The 19,412-nt window shown below is 51.5% G+C and overlaps 1 protein-coding gene across 5 annotated transcripts in view; it reads right to left on the bottom strand.

The window, feature by feature from the left end:
- Nucleotides 1–19,412, bottom strand: part of atp2b4 (ATPase plasma membrane Ca2+ transporting 4) — a 99,489-nt gene that overhangs the window by 56,165 nt on the left and 23,912 nt on the right. The window lies entirely within an intron of this gene.

The raw sequence follows: 19,412 nt of genomic DNA on the forward strand, positions 1-19,412 counted from the left end.
AGTGCGCAATTTTCTGATAACAGAAAACAGATAATTCCTTGGAAGAAGAAAAAAAAAAAAAACTAATCTCACAACAGTTCTTTGCTGATTCAAGATAAAACTATGACCTCCAATAGACTGTCCAAGAAGAAATCCTACACAGGAGCCTTTTTTGCATATGCAGCCACCGTTTTAGGGGTCATGTACTGTATGAATGGGAGTTGGCGTGGGAGTTACAGTTTGAGTGCCTGGGCAGTTCGCTGGCCCAAGAAGTAGCATTTGTGTGAAAACGAGAAGCCACTAGCTTTGCCAGAAAAGTTAATGTGCCAATGTGAGGCTGCGTGCTAGTGGCTCATATGCTAATACAAATCATAGCACTACCTCCACACACAAAAAAAAACGGAAAACAAAGCTAAATAAACAAGCTTTCCTTGTTTATTTAGCTTTGTTTTCAAGTAGGCCAACCAATGAAGTATTAATACATTGCTTTATAAAAATACAACATTTCCTACTTTAAAGTTGTGCTTGTATCTATTGCTGACATAAATGTTTCTAATGCATACACTGCAGAATCCACTCTAAAGTGCTGATATGACAACAACACGTCCATTGCGCAACACTTGCATAACGTATGTGATAGTCGTCAGTAGTCTGTCATATGGTGGAACTAATCAATTTCAATGACATAACTAGACAAAATGATTTCCTGTTTTTTGTTGTGTGTGGTTTTCCATTGGTGTTAAAATACAACCCAGGAACTTTGTCACATGTGGCATCACAATCAAGTACTGACAGGTAGGCTATTTTTTTACAGAAAATATTTCCCGCCCCAAAAGAAATTTGACACCATGTTGCACACAAGCACACAATTGATTTTCTTCTGCAGCGACAAAAAAAAAAAAGAGATCTGGGAAATATATTTGGTGCCTTGTACTCATTCTAAGGCACCTAACTCTCGGTCACATCAGACAAGCGACACCATTTTTCTCAACTTGCATCTCCTATTATTGTCAAAGCCACTCCATCAGTTTGATCTGAAAACCGTTTGAGGCAATCGGATTTCACATTCAGACGACGGATTAAAGTAATGCATTGAACGGGGCGTGCAAAAAATCCAGAAGAATTCGCTTTGTGGGGAAAAAAGACTGCTCCTACACCCGGGTAATCAAAATGAAGCCCATAACAGCCAAAGAATGCACAATGCACAAATAAACACAAGCACTTTCTCATCTCTCTGGCACATTTACATACAATTCATTTCGGAGGGGGGAAAAAAAACAATTCTCTTTTTTTTTCCCCAGTTTTGACTTTAGAGAAGTAAAATAGGAGAATTTTAAACAAGGTCAGATTACAAAATTTGCCACTAAAGCCCTGAGCTTGAGTCATTGGCTGTTCTGTGAGCAGCATTGTGGTATAGAGGTTATGAACCCGGGCGTGCATCTCCGAAGTTGTAGAATGTATTGCTAGGCGGGGCGCTATATTTGTACCCCTAAACAAGGTGTTTAACCTCAATCATTTCAGAGCGTGCATGTAAAGAATCTAAGCTATGTGAGGCTTTGATAAGAGGGACAGCTAAACGTCTTACGTGTGCTGAAACGCAATTAAATCTCATACAGAAAATGCCAAAAAAATAAAATAAATAAAGGAGCCAAAGGGGACGCCTATGTTCTAACACGCAGCGAGGCAGCCACGGAAACACGGACGGTGAGAAATAACGCGTTGCCACGGACGACAGCGCAGCGGCACATAAACAAAGGTGGGATCGGCTGGCTGCGGCTTCGGGTCTGAGCTCACGCGGCCCGCTGAGGCGTGGTCGTCGCGGTTACCGCGTCGGTAAAGGCCGGCCGCGTCCGGCTGAGCAGGACTTCCCGAGGCGCCGATCGGGTGCAAAATGGAGACAAACAATATCCCCCATTGGGCTCAAATAAAATGCAAACGAGCCTCGCGGGGCCGTGCGTACGCCGGAGTCCCGTTCGCACAGCGACCCGGCCGTCTCAGTATCCCTCTCACTCCGCCACAAGCCATGATGGGCTTCTGTCCTCCTCTCCGGTCATGCAGAGAGAAAAAAAAAACTCAAGCTGGGAAGATGCCAAAATCTCCACCGCCGTTTTTCATGGAAAATTACGACATAAATCACCGCAGATTAGCCCACTTTTTTTTCCCCAACAATACTGGACAGCCTTGCCAACAGCGGGTCGGTTCGTCAGGCGAGGTTTTGATCTGACGGGTTTAATGAATCACACGGTTTCATCAACCCAGCTTAATTATCCATGGGTCTTTTATACATTAGCTGACTGGCCCAAATCGGTGTGGTAATACTCCCGTCACTGGAATACGTCCATCACACGCGTGCTCCTAATCATCATATACTGGGGGTACAGAAGAACATGGCAACCCAACACAGGAAAGATCCCTTCAAGGGACTAAAGATAGTACAGACGTACGATAATCAGAAATCAGGGTAATATCAGCAAGCGCCATTATCGAGAAATAACATCTTAGAATTTAATCACCGGTATTGGCTGACGGACCCAGACTATGGCTGATGCGATGCAATGATATAACTTAACTTGGCCTGTGTGTGTAACACCCAAGCACCAGAGAGACGACTCGATTTGATGTGCCGCTGATTCTGTAAATTCAATAAAAATGAAATAGCTCAATCACAATCGTTTTGATTTTTGGATTTGTAATTTAGTATTTTAAAGAATTAATCATTATTAAAAAAGCAAGCAATCTGATATATTTTGCTATACAAATAAAATGCTACATTTTTCCTGCACAAGTTGACGTCTGTGCTCATCGACTTCCTCCATTAATGTGTAAACATGATTGCAGTTTGAGTTCATGCTGTAATATAAAACAGGAAGGTTTTCGGGACCGGCCAAATATTGATTCTAGATATCGGCCAGAATTTTTATACGGTGCCCCCTTAAACAATAAATATTTTGAGGGCGCGGGATCTGAGCTGCTTGAAGTCACACTGAAACAGTACATGAACTGAAAAGGCATAAAATCATTTTAGCAAGTATTTTAGTCGTACATTTAGGCGTAACATTTTATTTCTATTACTTTTTTGCTTCTACAGACCTAAATCTTTTGTCGTATCACAGAACTAAATCACTTGCTAACAAACAGACTGCTTTTGTAGGGCGAGCAGCAGTAAGAAAATGTAAAGATGAAACATTGAGAGTTTTCTGGTTTTCATCATGATGCATTATGTTACTAACATGCGTTTGTGACTCCATGCTACTCACGCACAGTCATTAATCTCCACACTCACGCTCTGCTGAAGGCCCGGTGCATCAGGAGCGCAGCATGGAACTCACTGCCCTGTGGCCAAATGCCGTTCCTTTCTGCCGCATCCTGATGCCAAGAGAACAGGATGACCCTTCTTCCTGTTTTCTTCAGCGAGGGCCTGCTGGTTCGGTTTCCTCAACAAAAAAGCCGTCGTCCCCCTCCCCCCCCGACCTTGGGATCTTCTGTTAACGGAGCAACAGCGAATTTTTTTTTTTTTTCCTTTCCTTGGTTGGTTTTCCAGCCTGCTGGGCGGTGCCTCTGATAACGAAAGCCTCGTGGAGAGGCCAAGACCGGGATTTTGTTTTTTTTTTTTCGGAAGAGGAAGAGTCGCGAAGCAGAGAGAAAAACCTTCTCAGCCCCACAGACCGGCAAAACAAGTGCACTGGGACCACACGTGTGTATCCACCTGATCAATTCTTGTCGATTGACCCCCACACTGGTACTGACAAGGCCCACCCACCAGCAGGGCCAACGGTGAGACTCTGATATTCCCCTCAGAACAGACTCTTCAGTTAAGCCCTCACTCTGTCCCGGGGATATGGTGAGGATGCAGCATCCGTAATTTCACTCCAGACGGGCACTAAAACTAACCACATTGCCCCGCCCCACCCCACCCCACCCCCATGCTGACAAAAGAGGAATGAGACAGCAAGGCAGCTCTCTACTTTGAAAGTCGGCGATGGGAGTGGGGGAGGGGGGTTAAAAATCAAATGCCGAAATATTTGTCCAACAACTAATGTAGCAAGTGTATGCAAAGCGGCCTGAGGCAGGCCATATGCCTCGACATACTGAAGCGCAGCTCCTGCGCTCACGGCATTCCGTCCACATCAAACGGCACGTGAACCTGTGTCTGTGTGAGAAATAATAATAATAACGATGCACGGCTCCTCCTCGTCTTCGCGCTGAGCTCCACACCTCCGTCTTTCGCACGACCGCGCCGTCGAAGGCCAAGCGGGACGGAGAGACGCGCGGTCTGGCTGTAGCGCTCAGGCTACATTAGCCCAGTGTAACGAACGCGTGCAAATGCCAGATTGCGTAAATGCCACGCGAGAGATCGCTGACAGTGTTTCCAAACAAATCACACCGGCTTTTGAAATGTCACCGCTCGCCCGTGGGACACCCAAGTACCGTTAGAAGATCTCAAAAAGAACAGCCCCAAAAAAAATTTAGATTTTGGTCTCTCCCTCCAAGCTTTACATTGGTCAATCAGTCAGCTCACCGTGCATTTATAATAAAGTTTTGCTCAGTTGTGATTTATGAAGTTATGCTTAGCCATTACTACAGCACAGCCCTGATAATACAGTGCATTCTGTTTCAGATGACACTCTATTGAAAACTGAATTTAATCACTTGCTCTGATAACCAAAATAAATTCCTTAAAAATACATTATTGTCAACAGAACACTTAATACTCAAAAAAATATATATATTAAAGCATCAATATAAAATGGAAAAGCAATAGCAATAAAAGAGTGTGACAAATCCATGACAAATGTTCCCTTGACTGCTATGATTCCAATTGTAGAGGCTCTATAACTGGGATAGCCTACTCAACTCTGGCCTTCCAGGTCAGCAGCACTGCTGGTTTTCTCTTCTTCCTGACAGTCCACAGTCCACTAATGTCACGAACTGAGCAGAGATTACGCTCACCTGGGCTTCCAGGTTTAAATCAGGCCCAGAGTAGAGCGGAGGAATGAAAACCAGCAGCACTGCTGGCCCCCGGGGGCCAGATTCGAATACCCGCTGCTCTATAACAACACAAAACAGGCGGTATTTGATACAGTGTACTGGGCGGAGCTCCAACGTAACACATTTTTTTCCACTGGAAGATGTGTCCCGACACAGAACAAGCGGCAGAACTGGGATCCACCGGTCGGCTGGGTTTACGTTTTACCGCCGTCTTTGAGAGCCAGCGTAGCGGCGTTAAGACAGTACACTCACCCTGGCCGAAACACGGACGCTTTATTTTATGGACGTTTTTTATATCCTGCTGACTCCAGGAGGAAAATTTAGAGCCATTAAACCAATAAACCGCGGTGGCGCATTTGCAGTAGGTAAATCGCGTAACAATCGTTTAATCACGAGGAGCATTCTACCGTTTTAAATTTTTTATTTATTTATCTTTTGCCGGAGTTTCCCCTGCAGCGAAGGGCCGGGGCAGGCGGAAAATCTGACGGATTTTGCGGAAGAGGCCCCCCGTCTCCCACGGTGCAACCCCCCCCCCACCCCCACCCCCACCCCCACCCCGACAAAGGGGCAGGAAATCGCTCCTCGCGAAGAGGAAGTGCACAGCCCCGTTTTTGTTTACGCCCGTCCTTGGCAACGCGAGAGGAGGAAGGCTGGAAACTGCTTGCGCACACTTCCTCTTGATTTTCGACCGGACTGAAAACCCAAACTAAAAGCGGGATGCCGGACACGCCGACGCTCCGCACGGGCTGGAAGCTCGCCCGCCTTCGGGCCTCCCGGGATTGGCTGAAACAGTGAGCCTTCGGCCAATGAGGTGGCCGTTCTGTGGATGCGGTTCTTATTATGAAACACACGCACAGTTACCGCTGCTTACAGGCACAGTAGATCTCAGCTAATTACTATTTAATTAACATGTAAATGTATCCCAAAACCCACCAATAAAATAAAAAAAATGATTAGGTATCCCATACAACTTTTTCAAATATTGAATCATTGGCACCCTTCACACCAGCTTGCCTGTACTTGTGTGTGCACGAGTGTACAGGAGATATTCACGATCGCGTTTTACATTGCAATGAAAATTTAACTCAATTTTGCCCGATATGGACAAATTAATTTCCCTCACCACCTCAATTTCCCACAGAGCAATGCATGGTTCCTGCATTGGCGTGGGAAGGTGAGGAACAAATGCATTATGGGAGATTGTAGCTTGAGCAAGCAAAAACAAGCGGAAAAATGTCTCCTCATTCATTTCAGGATGGGTTATTTTTATATGTGCCAAAGCGCAGTGCACTTAGCCGTACGCTGTCTCACAGGGGGACGGGTAAACTTCCCCTTTAAGTGACTCATCTTGGCGTGCGCTGTTGTGCAATGCCAGCTTTATTAAACGGTCCCTCTGAGCTCGGGCTACGTGGGGGTAATGAGGACGGGGGGGGGGGGGGCGGGCCCCTTTAGCGCGTCGGAGCTCCTGACCGTCAAAACTAAACAATCCGGATGCTACCTCCACCTCCACCTACACCTACACCTACACCTACGCCTCAGAGCTCGGAGCTCTGGCCTTATGGTACAGGGGGTTTGAATCCTGGCCGGGGCCTTTCTGTGTGGAGTTTGCACGTTCTCCTCGTTGCCCATGTGGGTTTCCCTCCAGGTACTCCGGGTTCCTCCCACAGTCCAGAGACATGCATGTTAGGCTACTTGGGGGGGGGGAGGCATTAACAGGGTTTTGCTGTAAAAGCGCATGCGTGCTCAGTCAAACCTACCCTGCGTAAATAGGGGTTAAATTTAAATAAAAAGTCATTTTGCCAGAAACTCGTCCTGTCAATAGCTGAGCAGCTTCAGGGCTGCGGGTTCAAATCCACCGATGCGACTGTGCTGCTGCAGATCGGGGCGGAGTTACGGGGAGTCGTGCAGTCACGTTTGTCGCACACACTGAATCCCATTATGCAGCTGTGGTGCTTCTCACGAAAAGGGAGAGGAGCTGGGAGCGGGAGGGGCAGAGGAGCTGGGAGAGGGAGGGGCACAGCCCCCCCCAGCGCCGTCTGACAGGGCTGAAGAGCTGTCAGTGTTCCGCGGCTACGCTAGGAGGGAATCTTCAAAGGAAGATTATTTTCTTTCCCAACTCGTCATGTGCGGACAGCTACAGCACAGACCGTGAGGCACAGCTACTGCCTGACGCCACGCAAGACCGCACTAATGCCCGAAAGCACATGCCCACAAACCACAGCCCACACTTGCACTGGCCACAACACGCAGCATAACGCACGCCACACATCTGCCACGCAAACACGCACACGCCACACACATACACGCACACGCCACACACATACATACATTCACGCACGCACACACCATACATACATGCACACTGGACGGACACACACACACACACACAATCAGTAGAATGGTAAGCCCCAATCACACATACACAGACACACACATCACACACACACATATACACGCGCACACACACACACACGCAGACACACACACACACACACACGCAGACACACGTACAGCAGCAGCAGTAGCAATTTCAGGTTGATTGAACTGAATCACGCGTCGCCCCCACCTCTCTCCTAAATACACACGAAGAGCAAAGCAACAGATTAACAGCTTTAGCAGAACAAGAGCTCATTCACGAGAACCGTGATTTCCCTGCTTCCGAAGCGGAACTACACAAATTTATGAGGAGCAAAAAAAAAAACCATTTAGCTACTGCCAGTGGTTTCTTTCTCTTTTTTTTTACCCTTTTCAAAAGTGCCATGATCATTTAGCCGCTTTGCACCAGTAGACGCTCGGCTAATGAGCCGAGGCCATTCAGCTCGCGCGTAAGTGCGGCGGCGACGTCGCAGACAGCGAACGCAACGCGCCGGCATCGACCGCGCCGCCGAGAGGCTTCGCGTGAGGCACGAGGGCGTTTCTCCCCACACTTCGGTGGGAAATGTATCCTGAGCCTCTTAAGCAAAGGGCCTGATCATCTGGAGCAGTGGCCCCGCAGTCCTGGCCCCCGGGGGGGGGGGGGGGGGAGAGCCAGTGGAACCGGTCTGCTGACTTACGTGGGGATTCAGCACTTTGGGAAGCAGCTGATCGGTTACCCCGGGGGGGCGACACAGCTCAGGAGGTAAGAGCGGCTGTCTGGCAGTCGGAGGGTTGCCGGTTCGATCCCCTGCCCGGGGCGTGTCGAAGTGTCCCTGAGCAAGACACCTAACCCCTAATTGCTCTGGTGAATGAGAGGCATCAGTTGTAAAAGCGCTATGTAAATGCAGTCCGTTTTCCATTTACCAGGTCAGCTCAGTTTTCCTGAGTTTGAATCGGTTGCTGATCTTAAGGTGAGGACAAAAAAACCAGCAGAACCCGTGACTCTCTCCAGGACCAGGTCCCAGGACCACTGACCGAGGTGTTGTGCTGCTTCTTCTTCAGGTCAAGACGAACGTTCTGGGCTTCTTTAGATAACCACAGTTTGGGTCAGACCGCCTCCACACACGGTCTTGAGGAGAAAGACCAGGACAGAAGGTGAAAGGTTCCACGATCATATATTTAGTTAATCAGTTAACCTTTATTTACCCAGGGTAGGTTCGCTGAGCACGGATGCTCTTTTGCAGCAACGCCCTGCTTCACGCTCATACACATTCACACCTGGGAGCTGCCCAGTACAACCACAATCCTCTATAGTTGGCCACTGACCAGCTCCACTTATATAGGAGTCCCTCCCCCACCCCCTGCCCCCACCCCCCCCCCATTCCAGGAAGAGCAAACAGGACAGGACAGATACCGTGAGCCCGTCCAGCCGTCTCCAGCGGCTGATAATCCAAGGGCAGACACTGCAGCTGGGGCTCAGAACTCTGGCCTTAGCGGAAGGAACCGCTCAGTCCTTTGACATCGCTCATTACCGCCAAATTAATCTGGACCCGCTCTTCCCCCTGACCCCGCCTTGCCCAGCGAGAGGCTCTTCCAGGGTCGTAAGTGTCGCCTCTGTGCTAAGATCGACCCGGGGCACCGAGCTCAATTAGCACCGGCCTTCCCCCACCTCCCCCCCCACCCCCCCGATGATCCGCAGGGAGACCCCAGACCCCACCCTCTGGACTGGCGGGTGAGGATTCTAAGAGTCGGAGTGGGAGGACACATCTGATTGGACAGGGCTCTGCAGCAGGCATGCGGGGGGGAGTGGGGGGGGGCGGGGGGGGGCACGGGAACCGTTGGAAACCAGGACACCGGCTACAAGAGGCGTGTGGTTAAACCTGACGGGCGAAGAGGACCGTTACCGAAACGGGTGGCCCCCCCTGACCCCCCGTGCGGCACAGAGCCTGGATTCAGTATCAGTGTGTCAGGAGAAGAGAGCGCCGGGGAGAGATAGAAAGTGTTCCAGCTCAAATCCGGGCAGCAGATGGAAGTAAAGATTCCATCTGTTCACTCTCGGTCCCCGGGTCCTCCGTGTGTGGCAAGTTTGCAGGAAGCGAAGACCGCACGCCGGCCTTTGGTCCTCCGTTTGGCACGTCTGTGCAAAGTGAGGACCGCACAGTGGTCTTTGGTCCTCTGGTTGGCACGTTTGGGCGATGTGGAGACCGCACAGAGGTCTCCACTCAGGGCAGGACCTTATGAAACACGGGTCAACACTGCCAAGAGGGGCAAGGGGTGGAGGTTCCTCAAAAAAGGGCAGAAGGAAATTCGATAGATGGCATTTCAACACAAGATGGAATCTTACTTTCCTGGTTACCAAAAAGCACACATATACACGCACACACATGCACACACACACACACACACACACACTCACACACTCACACACACAGCAAATGCAGTCATGTCAAAATCTATTCTCGTCAGCTCTCCTCAGAAAGGCTGTTTCGTGTGTGTTTTCGATAGAGAACACACCATAAGCATTCCTCACTACGTTCAGAAAGGTGAACCGTGTGCATGAATAGAATTGCGGCGAATAGATCTCGTCACCCAGGAAAAGGCTGCACTGACTCACTGGTCTCTGAGATATGTACACTTGTCCCCCAGCTCTGCGTTTCCTCTCCACCGCAATCACGGAAGACATGGAGATTAGTGCATCTGCACAGATCGCTACGCAACACAGCCCCGCCGGGGGGGTGGGGGTGGGGGGGGGGGGGATGGTGGGCGGGTGAGGACACCTTGGGGTTGCAGAGTATGCCATTGGAATGCAGCACTCAACATGCTGCTCGGAATAAGAACACGGAGCGTCTGTTTCCACGGTAACAAACAAACAAACGGCTGTCAAGACGCCGTGTGACACCCCTGGGAGGGAGATGCGGCAGTTACAGGTGTTTTGCCAGTAGTAGTAGTTTGCCACGGACAGAGAGAGGGGGAGAGAGAGAGAGAAAAAGAGAGAGAGAGAGAGAGAGAGAGAGAGAGAGAGAGAGAGAGAGAGACAGAGCGAACCCACTCGAACACGGAAACAAATAAACAAACACCTTCACCCTTCCCCCTCGTGGGTTCCAGGCAAAAAATAATAAGCTGAAATGACAATGACCGAGGAAAGCAGAAACCGGACACGACGGAAACTTCCCAGCTTTCCCGGTCGACTCAGTCGGCCGATTCTCAGCTGCCCAGCGACTCCACTGAAGCAGCAGCGCTTTCTTTCTGTTTTTTTTTTTTTTTTGTCTTGAGCACATAGACGAAGAAACGCTCCCCTTCTCTCTCTCGCCGTGAGCTCCAGGTCTCAGCCACCGTACCGCAGAGAGGAAGGAACACGCCTTTGACAAGCCGGGCTGATTAGTTACCACAAACCTCAGGTGTGTGTGTTTCCCCACCGGCTGGTGCTTCTCAGCTCGGACTGAACGTGCCACAGCATCAAAACGGTACTTGCCGCTTACCGGTAATTTACTTACCGCTGTCACACTTACCAGTTCTACTTTTGTGTTTTTTTTTAAATACCCAGACTGCTTTGGGAAAACCCAAAACGTGACTGGTGATGTAGCCCTTCTCCCCGCCACCTCAGGCAGACTCAAAGAGCCGTGTCTCACTAATTAGGCTAATGACGACCGCTTCGCGGCACGCGGCTAACGAACGACCCCGTCCAGCGCCTACGGGACAGCCGGCGGCTCAAAGCAGGTAAGCCGTACCCACCGGGGGGGAGAACCCCGTCCCACGGGGGGTGGAGTGGACTGCAATGGCACTGACAAGCCGAGATCTCAGTCAAAAAACGCTGAACAGCGGCTCAACGGCGTCGCTGGCTGGAACGTCGAGGTCGCGGCGGAGAAAAGACGAAGCCGGTTTAATTTCTCCCCGTCGCGGGTAAAAACCGTCACGAGCTCAGGAGCGAACGGAGAAAAAAAGGGGATATGGGGGAAAAAAAAAAATATAGCCTATATATATAAAGAGCAACTGGTGCATGGCTTTCATTTTTAATGCAGGTGCAACAGTTGTCCTGGTAATGGAGCGAGAGCAAGGCGCCGATTTGATTTTTTTAAAAGCCTCTGGAGGCTGAGCATCAGTGAGTGAGTGGGGGGGGGGGGTGCACCAGCAGCCGGCTGATCAATATCCTCTAACTAGTGGACCCCACCAATCCATAGCTCAATCCCTGACAGGCTGAAAACCCATTCATCCCCGCCCCCCACCCCGTCCTCCCGCCCCCCTCTCCCTCCCGCCCTCAACAGCAGTCGGGAGATCTGACAGGGTGGGGCGGGGGGGGGGGGGGGGGGAACGAGGGCTGTAGGCGAAACGGATGACAAACACATAAGAGGGCCGCGGGCACGGAAAAAGCAGTGAAAGATAAACATGTCCCGTCTGCAATCTGGACTTCAGCTCAGACAGACAGGCCAGGCTGGGGGGGGGGGGGGAAGGGGGAGGGGAACATCAATCAAACAAAAAAAAATCAATCAATCAAATTCTCTCGCATTTTCCTAGAACTAATCAAACATAGTGAGCTTTAAATATTTTAATACAAGAGCAAACAAGGTCAATGACATGTATTTATGTAACACATACAAGGGGTGCACTGCTGCAGCAAAGTACAGAGTCAATAAATATTTTCAAAAAATGGCTGAACGCATTAAAAGCTTTGCAAGATAATGACTTTTCACCCTCTGAAGTGTGAGGTCACAAATACGTGATCGGAACGTTCTCAACCGAACGTTCTAATGCTGATGTCACAATCGCCGCTGGCGACCGAAAGCGACGGAGTTCTAGAACACTGACTCAGAATCTTGAACAGACATTCCAAAAAAAAAAAAAAAAAAAAGGAAACCTACTCTTCAGAGGGTTAAAACAGTGCCCGGCGTGCGTGTGATACGTGTCAGAAGGAGCGGGAGAGGAGGAGGGGAGAAGAGGAGGGGAGCCGGGAGACTCCCGGGCGACGGGAGCGGCGCGTTAGCAGCAGGAGAAGGCGTCTGAAGCACTGCAAGGCTGCAGCCAGCCGCGCACTGCAGCCACACCTGCCCTGCATACTAACACGAGAGGGGGAAAACGCAGAGCCTTCTCCCGGCTGGGTGACATCACCGCCCCCCCCCCACCCCCCACCCCCTCCCCCCCTTTCCCTTCTCCGCTCCATCACAGCCCCCACACTGCACCAAACCCCCCCGACTCCCCCCCCCAGCACACAAAGGCTACACAGACACACCCAGACCTCTGGAGATCTGCCAAGCCGCCCTCCAGCAGTTAGTTAGTCACACGTTCCGGGGATAATCTGTCCTGCGACTCCTCGCGCTCCCGGCCACAGAGCTCTACAAACAAACAGCGCTAGAGCCCCAATAACGCTGTCTGTCCCCCCACAACGGCCACTGCAAGTCAGGAAATGCTGCAATTCCCAAAATTATTTTATAGTAATTATAAATTTTTTTTTTTATCTATCTCTTTTTTTAAATTTTAAGCGCGCATAATGTCAGAGATGAAATATCAAAGCTTCGTTTTCACGACGGGCGGTAACGCGCGGCGCACACCGCCCAGAGCCGACGTCCTTTCCTCAAGGTCAAACAAAATAACTGCAAATGAACGGCAAGAAAACAAAAGAAATAGGAAAAAAAGAGAGAAAATGTGTTAGCAGCACGCTACAGGAGGCGTCGTCGTGAACGCAGGCGGAGTTTAAGGACGGAACGTCTCCTTCGCCATGGCGACGGGTTGCCGGGGTTTTGAAAAGGCATCTTTGTTGCACCTCGATTGGTATCAGAATGCAAACAAGTGAAGGCCTGTGAGCCAGGCCTCCTCCCTCTGCACTGACACAGCCTCCACAGGAGAAGCCCGGAATGCACCAGGCCACACCCATCCTGCGGTCACATGACCACGCCACGCGAGGAGGAAATCCCCCAGCTGCACCGAGAGAGAGAGAGAGAGAGAGAGAGAGAGAGAGAGGGAGGGAGCAGCAGAGAAGAGGAGAGAGAGAGAGGAGGAGACACAGAAACGAGGGAGGAGGCAGATGAGGAGAGGGAGAGAGAGAGAGGAGACCAACAGAGAAAGAGGGAGGGAGGCAGAACGAGTGGAAGAGAGAGAGAGAGAGAGAGCACAAACCAACAGAGAAAGAGGGAGGGAGGCAGAATGAGTGGAAGAGGGAGAGAGGGAGAGAGAGAGAGAGGAGACCAACAGAGAAAGAGGGAGGGACGCAGAACGAGTGGGAGAGAGAGAGAGAGAGAAAGAGAGAAAGAAAAGGAGAGCAGAAGGGAAATGGAGAAAAGAGTGAGCGGGACAGTGAGGGAGGAAAAGGGGAAAAGGGAAGGGCAGAAAAACAAAAGGAAGGAAAAAAGGAGAGAGAGAAAGGGAGAAGAGATAGAGAGGGAGAAGGGATGCAGGAGTAGAAATAAGGAAAGGGAGAGATCAGAGGGAAACGGAGAGAAACAGAAAGAGTGAGAGACAAAGGGGAAGAAACAGAGAGGAGGGGCCAGATCGGTGGAATGGGGGCGGAGCCACGGAACACCGCGCCCTGCGCATTCTGAGACACATTCTAAATGCACTGCGGCTCCTCTGCATGTGTGCGTGCGTGCGCGTGTGTATGCGTGCGTGTGTGTGTGCGTGCGTGTGTGTGCGTGCGTGCGCGTGCGCATGTGTGTATGCGTGCATGTGTGTGCGTGTGCATGCATGCGTGTGCGTGTGTGTGTGCGTGTACATGTGTGTGTGTGTGTGCATGTGTGCGTGTGTGTGTGTGCGTGTACATGTGTGTGTGCGTGTGTGTGTGTGCGTGTACATGTGTGTGTGCGTGTGTGTGTGTGCGTGTACATGTGTGCGTGTGCATGTGTGTGTGTGTGTGTGTCATGTGTGTGTGTGTACATGTGTGCGTGTGTGTGTGTGTGTGTGTGTGGTGGTTGTGTGTGTGTGTGTGTGTGTGCATGTGTGCGTGTGTGTGTGTGCGTGTACATGTGTGTGTGCGTGTGTGTGTGCGTGTGTGCATGTGTGCGTGTACATGTGTGTGTGCGTGTGTGCATGCGGCTGACAGGGAGCAGCGTTCCGAATCACTGCGTGAACAGGAGCGCCGCAGCGAACGCAATTAGGAGAGACACCGCGAGGACAGCAGAGATAGCGCCAGTCACCCCGCTGCAGGCGCACAGAGGAAGAAAAACAACATCTGCCAGCGGCGAGGAGGCCGTCCCAGAGGGACAGGCGGCGGCGGCGGCGGCGGCAGCGGCGGGAACAGCGGAGGGAACAGCGGAGGGGTGGCGATCGCTCAGCAGGCCTCGAGCCGCACCGTCAGCAGGCCCGGGCCAGGCTTTCTCCCGCCCACCGCGCGTCAACCCCAAACCCCGCCTCCCCCACCGGGCGACACCCCCGCCCCGCCCCGCCCGGCCCCACCGGAGCGGCCGCAGAGACACGCCCGGCGTTTGCCGAGCCTTGCCGATCTCGCTCGCCCGTTAAACAGGGCGCAGGAGCCCGTGTAAGAGAGAGAGAGAGCCCCCAAAATGGGCGTGGCGTGTCGGGGGTGGGGGCGGGGGCGGGGGGTTAATTACCCACAACTGGCTCCAATCAGCCGCGCCGGACCGTGTCCCCAACGCGGAGCGGGCTCGAGCACACACACCGACTCTCACATCTGATGTTTAAACGAAAACATCGCCGGCTCACTGGGGCCCCGGCCAACCTAAATAAAAAGCAGAGAAGATGTGGAAGAGATGTTCTTTTATTCTGAATGGAAAAAACATTCCCCTCTTCGCGAGAGCTCGGCGCACACGTCTTCCCCGTCGCACCGGTAACTGGGGGGCTGAGCTGTTCAGGGGAGGGAAGAAGAAAAAAAACCCAAAAAAAGACCCAGTTTTCAAAGTTAGTAAATCTCCTTCCCAAAGCCAAGCGTGGAGATGATACCCATTTTTTTTTTTTTTTTCCACCTCCGACTTGTAGTCAAAACAGACAGCCGAGCGAATTCCCCCCGGGGCTTCCTGGCAGGGCGCGGAGCGGGGCTGACTGACGGAGAGACGTGGCCTCCGGGGAGCTCCGCAGCCTCGCTCTGAAGAGGGGTTCTGCGCTCCCTTTGGGACGCGGCGAGGAGGTGAGGTCAGCCGGCCTCAGGCGATCGCCGAGGATCGTTTATAAAGACCTGGGGGGTGGGGGGGGGACCTCCAGCGAAGCTCTGGCGCTTTGAGCGGATTTACAGGCAGCCCGCACAACCGGCCTTTCTGTTGCCGTGACGATCGCACAAAGGGAAAAGTTTCGCCGTTCGCCAAGCCAGGAGAGCCAATGAGGTCTCGGGACAGGGGCACCGCCGCGGCGCCGCAGGCCAAACCGTATGCTCCGTGGCGATCTCCACGGCGACCTCATTCTCGAACCCGCGCTAGGCGGAAGCCGGAGAGGGCTCCTGCGGTTCGATGCCAAGTTCGGTAACTGCGGAAGGAGGCGGCTCCTGCCACGGAGGAGAACACGGCCTGACGGCCACGGTTTCGCGTCCGGGTTTGGCCTGCTCAACCGAAGAATGTTCTGGAAACCGGTCCTGCGCGTTCGAAAACGCCTGACGCTAACAGCACGCTAATCTTGCCAGCACCGAGCAAAAAAAAAACGATGCTAGTCATTTGAGTCTTTTCGCACGTGTGGATAGAAGATCTTCAGAAACAAAGGAAGCTTTTACACCGACATGGATTTGTACCCTGTCTTTAATAAAAAAATTTAAAAAGCGAGATATTAGTTATGGAAACTCATTTATATGCATTAATTCCACACTTCTTCATTGACTGTGTAAAGAAGACTCACGCTCCCTAATCCCTCTCTGAAAAAGGAGGAAGAGAAAGGTGTTCCTTGAGGCGGAAAGGACCAGAAAGTACATCAAACAAGTCAAAATGAGAAAAGCCTCACACAACTTCTTAAGGTTCACCTGCCACTCCCACTGGAAACCATATGAATCCCCCGCCCCCCATCCCACACACACACACACACACACACACACACACACACACACACACAAGTTAAAGTATGAAATGAATGACAAAGCGGGGAAAACATGCGCTGTCCGTTGTTTCACTTTGAGGTGGAAACAGACCTGGTGGGTGAGGGTGGGGGTGGGTGAGGGTGGGGGGGGGCGGCTTTACCAGTACAGGTGCTTCCTTCCTCAAAGCCCACTTGCGACATGACTATGCAACGTCATGACTATGACTATTTTTTTTTTTTTTTTTTAACATCACAAGGCCAAAACATAAGAAATAATAACACGCTGAAGGATTCGGCTAAAAAAGGGGGGGGGGGTGCCAGAGCCCTGTTTTACTAATCCAGCCGTATCTCCTGTCTGTGCCGGGCCTCGACCCGCCGCACCGCCGCCGCTCACTCAGGGCCTGCGTGTGACATCACCTCCTCAGCGCGCCGCCTCTCGCGCTGAAGTGTGAACGCGCTCCCGTGCGGGAGAGGGTTTGGCGGTGCCGCGGAAGACCGCGGCATCCTGGCTCGACAAACCGCCCGTTTCCCGGCGAAGCGAAGGAGCGCGGGTCGGGGTTTACTCTCGCCGCCGCCGCCGGCGATATCCACGGGGCTCCTCCTCCTCCTGACGAATCCGCAGCGGGCGTGAAGCAGGTCCGCCGTTAAAAGGGAACGCGCCCCTTTCGTTTTTTAACGGACGCGACCGCGTTCGCACGCCGAGCGCGAAACCCGACGGTAAACGCGCGTGGGGGCTTTCACCCACATCAGATAAGCTGACCAAACCGCCAGCCTGGCATGACGGGCAGGCGGCACAAGCACAAAGGGTGCTGCCCAAAGGTGGCACAGAGGTGTTCTCTGAAACGTGGTCGGCTGTTTACCATGCGGTTGCCATTTCAGACGAGTCCAAACTAGCAGCTGAAAAGGGCAACTGAACTCTATGAAGTGAATATTTCATAGATTAAAAAAAAAAATGAACTCACGGTCACCGCTGTTATCTATTGGGTGGACCGTAAGGCAGCCAATCAGCAGGAAGGCCTCACAGCTTCCATGCGATTGACAAAAACGCATCACACCGTGCGACCTTGGCTGCTGATTGGCTGTCGTATCAACGCTCAATAGATAAATCGTTTTTTCATTTCACGCAGCCTCTTCAGTTAGCTTGTTAACTGCCACTCCAGGTATAATTTCTTTTTTTTTTGAAGAGGAAAAGAAAGGTAATGCACCACATGGAGGCGAAGACTGTTCCTGAATCTGATAATGATCCTCGTGGTATATCGCTCAGCCCCATCCCAGCCCCTGTGCTCTCCTGGGTGTATCAAGCATTATTATTATTATAGTGACAACATAATTCACTACAGAGTATATGTGACCACCCTCATTCCTAAAATTCTTCATCTATAATCCTGACTTCTCAATCACACACACACACCCACACACACACACACACACACTCTCACACATGCACACACACACGCGCACACACACTCTCACACACACGCGCGCACACATACACACACACACTCACACACACGCACACACACACTCTCACACACACGCGCACACACATAAACACACACACACACACACGCGCACACACACACTTCTCAATTCAACACGGTGCTGCTTTGCCCGTCTTTGGCTGACAGTGTCATTTGTCAACGCCAACGAGAAGAAGAAAAATAATAATGATTCGACGCAAACGTGATTATCCGCCACCCTGCCATTTTGAGCCAGCCAATGACACGCGGGAGGGACACGGGACTGGCGAGAAGGAAACTGCTTCTCCTGAAAGCCGTGAGAAGCGCCGTCGCACGTTTAGCCTAGCCTAGCCTAGCCTAGCCTAGCCGCAGAGCCCGCGGCCAGAAACTGGGCTGGAGTAGGGGCAGGGCAGGAGCTCGCCAGCCGGGGCAATCGTTAGCGAGAACGAGCGGAGCTTTAGCGAGAACGAGCGTCGTGCTAAACGAACTGCCCGTGACCTCAGCAGCCGAGCCGATGGCACGCCCTGACAAATCCACTCCACTCCGCGCCCGGCCCGCAAAATGGCCGACGTGTCCGAGAGACAAAGGGAAGGCCTTGCAGTGCGCGCTCGCACGCACCATGATGAAGGACGCCTCTGTCTCTTCAGCGGAGAGAGAAGGGCTGGTGCTGCATTTCAAAAAGAGACCCAGCAGTGACCCCTTCATTGCTTGAGAGGGGCGGAAGGGGGGGGGGGGGGGATTCTTAATTTCAGAGGCAGATATTCCATCTGGGCTTTTGAGGTTCCCCACCTCCAAATATCCAGCACTGGGATATAGGCAATTATAATACCTACATCACAGTCAGAAGGCGAGGGGGGGTTGTAGGAGGGTATCCCTTCACTAATGACTAAATTAATTATAGTCCAGCTCTGAAAACTCACAACTCCCTCTTTGGAATCCCTCACATCCTGTGTGCGCGCGTGTGTGTGTGTGTGTGCGTCTGTATATGTGTGCGCATGCATGTGTATGTGTACTTGTTTGTGTGAGTATGTGTACGTACGTATGTGTGTGTGTGTGCGCGCGTGTGCGTGTATGTGTGTGTGCGTGTGTACAGATGATTATTTTGCCTTTGAGATGAATCTGTCTATTAAAAACATCTCTCCACAGAGTGGGTCGTGTGCATTAATCACCACTGTAACGGACCATTTCCTTCTCCCCAAAATGAAGAAATAAGAGTTTGTGATTTACTTTCAGATGACATTCTCCTCTACAGAATGCACCGAGAAATTCACATTCATTCAAAAACTATTTTCAACATGCATCTGATCTTAATATACTTGTGAGACAGAAACCAAAAGAATTAAAAATAACTATGACTAAACCATTGAGTACAATGAGGGGAAAAAGGCTCTAGTCATGGAATGCCATTGATCAACGTGTAGATGACGTGTGCTTGTTTTAGGGAAATAAAAACATTTTTGGCAACAGGCACATTCAGAGCAGGTCCTGGTGGGGTTGGGTGTCATGGAAACCAGCGGGCTGTCCTGGAATGTGGCCAGACAGGTCTAGGAGTGTAAGAATGTTTCTACAGCTAGCGTGCGGGGACACACACACACACACACACAAACGCCCGCCCGGCCGACCCAGAGGTGCGCCCAGCGGTAAACCTCATTCCTGACATTCCGTGTGTGTGTGCCACCCTTATTCCGGTGA

Source organism: Anguilla rostrata, chromosome 13 (assembly GCF_018555375.3).
Source record: "Anguilla rostrata isolate EN2019 chromosome 13, ASM1855537v3, whole genome shotgun sequence".
In the NCBI taxonomy this organism is placed as follows: Eukaryota; Metazoa; Chordata; class Actinopteri; order Anguilliformes; family Anguillidae; genus Anguilla; species Anguilla rostrata.